The sequence below is a fragment of the Hoplias malabaricus genome, chromosome 11, assembly GCF_029633855.1.
Source record: "Hoplias malabaricus isolate fHopMal1 chromosome 11, fHopMal1.hap1, whole genome shotgun sequence".
In the NCBI taxonomy this organism is placed as follows: Eukaryota; Metazoa; Chordata; class Actinopteri; order Characiformes; family Erythrinidae; genus Hoplias; species Hoplias malabaricus.
Window position 1 is genome coordinate 7,720,146 of NC_089810.1, and position 4,538 is coordinate 7,724,683.

Here is a 4,538-nt window from a genome sequence, read left to right on the forward strand (position 1 = left end):
AGAGATATGTTCAGCACTAGTTAAAGTGCTGGTGAAATTTCCAGCCCCTGTACCACTGTCTTCTCTGCTTTCTTGATGTGAAAAACAAATCAGCCCATACTTTAACATCCAGCTTTCCAACCTGAAAGACTGACCCAAAGATTGAAAGGATTAATCTCTATCCTTTAATCGGTGAAAGTCATGGTTCAGTTCAGTAGACATTGAGCAAACATGTCAGAATTATACAGAAATGTGAAAATATGCCTCAGAGCTCATGGCTGGATCAGCATTTCTAAGAGTACTGACTAAAGCAGTGAACTAGTGCCTGGATGTTTTGGGGGTTGAACTGTAACAGAAGGCCAGCCTGATACAGTCTGATCAACACAATAACTGATAATGTAACAAAGATCAGACAGCTGTCCAACATCTGTATGATTACAGTAACCAAAGCATGTGCTGTTTGTCCAAAATGAATGAGAAATGTCTTTTTGTACTCCAGCCACCAGAGGGCAGCGACAGACGGCCAATCAGCCATAACACCCAACACCTGGTGACAGGTCTATAAAGACCCACTAGAGGCAGCGTGAGTTGCTGGTTCTTTGGCACTACATGAGAGAGAGAGAGAGAGAGAGAGAGAGAGAGAGAGAGAGAGAGAGAGAGAGAGAGAGAGAGAGAGAGAGAGAGAGAGAGAGAGAGAGAGAGAGAGAGAGAGAGAGAGAGAGAGAGAGAGAGAGAGAGAGAGAGAGAGAGAGAGAGAGAGAGAGAGAGAGAGAGAGAGAGAGAGAGAGAGAGAGAGAGAGAGAGAGAGAGAGAGAGAGGCTAGCTAGCTAGCTAGCTGGTAATTTTGGTATCTGTCTGCTCTTTTTTCCTCTGTTTTCTCAGAAGGTTGAGTGGTCTCGCTCTCCTTCTCCTACGTTTTGTGTTTTTCAGTTTGGAGTTACTCAGTGTTTGCTGAGGTAGCCAGTCTCCCCTGGCGTCCTTTGTTTTCCTCTTCCTGCTCAAACGGGTGGGTTTGTGCGGAGTTTTACTTTTTTCACCCGTCTTACGTTTTCCACCTGTTATCATATTTTTATTTTAATTAATTAATTTTTCTCTTCTGTCCCCCTCCCTTACTGTTTGGCACTTGGGTCCACTCCCAAGTTACGCTGGTAGCTCACCTGTTTGGATTTCTGAATAACATCCAGGAATAGAAAGTCCCAACCTCACCGGGGGCTACCATTTTTACACTTCTATGAGGTGCATACGTAAGTACACAATGTGCAGTTGGAGCAAGTCGTTCAATTCTGATCTGAGAAATGCTTCAAAGTGACTCCAAAGAAAAACTGTAATGGTATAGTTCACAACTGACAGCTGTTGTGCTAATTGTGTTTAGAGTTTTGAAAATGTGAATACAGATTGGACAAAGTGATGCTAGGGATTTTAAAAAACTGTAATAGTGTCCATTTAAAAAATAAAGAAATTAACAGTTAAAATGGTGGTAGATTTTAGGAGGGAAGTGAAAGTTGTGTGACATGCAGGACAAACTAATTAGAGGAAACTTTTTTTTTTTTTCCCTCCAGTGTAGTCTTGTGAATTGTTTTAATTAGAATCTCTTAAGTAGGGGTTTAAGTGAGAGTCTTGGCGTTGAGCACGAGCTTTAATAGAGAAAATTAACAGCTCAGACATGAATTAAATGAGGACAAAGCAGGAGCTGTGTCAAAGAGAGAGGGAGAGAGAGGAGTGTGTGTGGGGGGAGTGGGTGTAAGAGGGTTAATTGATATTTAAAACAAACTTCAACATAAATGTAATCTACCTTTTGAGCTCAACAACACTGTTCACCATTAATAAAATCACTAATACATCACTAGTCTCTATGGAATAGTGTTTTTAATGCACTAGTTTTCAGTCATTCACCTTCTGTCAGTGCTTCGGGGTCTGGTGGCTCCGCTTCTGACGTCAAGTGCAGAGACTTTAGAATGGCCCCGCCCCCTCATCTGAGTCTGTCCAATCACAGCGCTGGACCTGTGTTTATGTGAGAACACAAAGACGAGGTTAAACACAGTAAAGCGGAGAAATAAGAGCACTGAGTAAAAACGGAGAAGAAAGAGAACAGAGTGAAAACGGCTAAAAACCAGAGCTTCTGCTCCTCGCTCCTCACTGCTGTGCGCTCGGGGTCGGGGTGAACAGCGAGCGGCTCATTATCATTTAAAGGAACAGGCTCTGAAAGTGGCCGTTTCCATGGAAATTCTAAAGTAATAATCATGCCACTGGGGTTGTTCTTCTCACCGCATTTTGCAGATAAATGTACACAGTAGGAAATCTCAGCATTCTGACTGTAATTGCAGGAAGGATAATCTGATAATCACGCCTCTCAGCGCTCACTATTCATAGAGCAGCTGTGTAATCTTGCAGTGGCTTATAATCGAGCTGAAACACTGTTGTTCCCAAGGCAGAAGTCCCAATGAGATTCTTCTTATAGGCAACAGGAGATAACACAGCATGGGGCTAAAGGTTTCCAACGACTACTGGAAAGCAGCACTTCTGTATATCATTGCGGTCTTAAAGTTCTATCCTCTAAAATAGTAAATATATAAGAGAAGAGAAATGTACTGACCAATGAAAAACTTAGTCACGTGGCGTTTATGCCGCGAAGTTCGTCCGGCTTTAGTGAGCACGGCATGGTGAGCGAAGCCCCCAGACGACGTATGTGATTGTTTCTTTTCACATTCATATTTTTTTGGTGAATCCAGGTGAACGTCGTCTCAACAGAAGTATGCTGAGGCCTTAACACACCACCACCACGTTAGTGTCACAGCAGCGCTGAGAATGATCCACCACCCACATCATACCTGCTCTGTGGGGGTCTGATGTCCTGCGGTGGACTGTTGCCCTGTCCAGTGTGTGTTCATGCCCTGTGCTGTTGCCTCTGTCTAATAACCTGTCAGTGGCATGTCTTTTTCTAGTTCAGAGAGGGCTGTGTTCACACTAGATGTTTCCATACCAGAATAGCATTTCCTGGAGGGCTTTGTGTGATGATATGAAAAATAAAGCACCTGAGGCAAGACATACACGTAGTAACCATAGAAACATTGGTACACTGATGTCATCTTTTAATGGAAAATGCTTTTCTGGAAACTAGCGGTGTTCTTCAAAAGGGGGCTGCTTTCGGACCACCTTGTTCTGCTTTGAGTTGCAAATAAAGGAGCGCAGCAAAAACTATGGAAAAACACTCACAGCCCTCTGTGATCAGCTGCCAATGTCTGTTTTTATTGAGGGATAAATGTTAGAGAAGGCTATAAATACTACCAATAACTCACAATTGAGAGCCTCTTAAAGCAATGATATTAGCTGGGTAGCTAACTACTGATATCATCTAAACGTTTAAGAGCTAACATGTAGCATTAACTAATGGCTTTGACAAGCTAAATGGGCCATAAATGGCACTCCAACTCATCCAAGGTATTAAACACCGCTATGTTTCGCAACACAAGTTACACTGCTCCACAACGTAGCACTGGTCTCCAGAGGATCTTATTTGGTTTCCTGTCTGTTGCTGGCGTATATGCTAGCTGTGTTTGCATAAATTAATCTCTGCTGTTTTCATAAAAGCCTAGCAATAGGCAACCATAGGCCTAATGCTAAATGGGCAGCCCCAGCGTCAGACAGCAGGTAGCCCTCGTTGGTTGGAACAGCCTTGGAAATATACTGAATGAATGAATGCTAGCTAGCTAGCTACAAATGTACATTCACAGTCTATGTAAAGGATAAGTTAAGAGCTGAAAGCACAGGACATTCACCCTGTGCAGCTGTGATTTAGTATAACAGACATAACCCAAAGAAATTAGCCTTAGCTCAACAACTAACTGATGAAATGCAGCGTGTTAGTTCCAGAAGCAGGCACCTTCATTCTTTTCTGATACAGTGGAACATATAAGACAATGTGAGCTCTTTTGATTCAATGTTTGTTTATTTTCTATGCTGTAAATGAATGTGGAAGACATTAAAACTATGAAGGAACACAGATGGAGTTATGTAGTAAACAAAGTCTTAAACAAACCAGAATGTTTTATACTTTAGACTCTTCACAGTAGCCCCCTGTTGATTTGATGACAGCTTCACACACTCTCTCCGTTCTCTCAGTCGGCTTCATGAGGTCGTCACCTGGACCGGTTTTCAGTGAACAGCTGTGGCCTTGTCAAGAATTAAGCTGTAGAACTGCTCCCTTAATGTGTCTGAGACTGTAACTGGGGTTGTGCAGAGGTAGGGGCTGGTACACAGTTCTATACAGTGACTAGCTCTACTCCACCAATCACTAATGAGATGTGTCCAATATTTTGACTGATACTGCATTTAATATCAGTTTATATTTTAACATGTAACACCAGGATTAACATCTAATCAGTATCTGTTTACGCTTGTAGAGGACTGTGCCCAGGACCCAAATTTGGTGCTACACCCCTGTGCAGACCAGCTGGGTACCTGCAAGTTCATTCACCGGTAAATGATAGCCCCTCCAGGCGTGAGGGACAGACCAGGGTGGGTTAAACATAGGGCTGATATATACAGCCCCCATGAAAACA

At 42.8% G+C, this 4,538-nt stretch overlaps 1 long non-coding RNA gene across 1 annotated transcript; it reads left to right on the forward strand.

The window, feature by feature from the left end:
* The first annotated feature begins 778 nt into the window (after window positions 1-778).
* LOC136710116 (uncharacterized) lies at window positions 779-3,251 on the forward strand. The gene is made up of 3 exons (XR_010804575.1): window positions 779-985; window positions 1,120-1,223; window positions 2,709-3,251. It is a non-coding gene; the product is annotated as an uncharacterized lncRNA (long non-coding RNA).
* The last annotated feature ends 1,287 nt before the right edge of the window (window positions 3,252-4,538 follow it).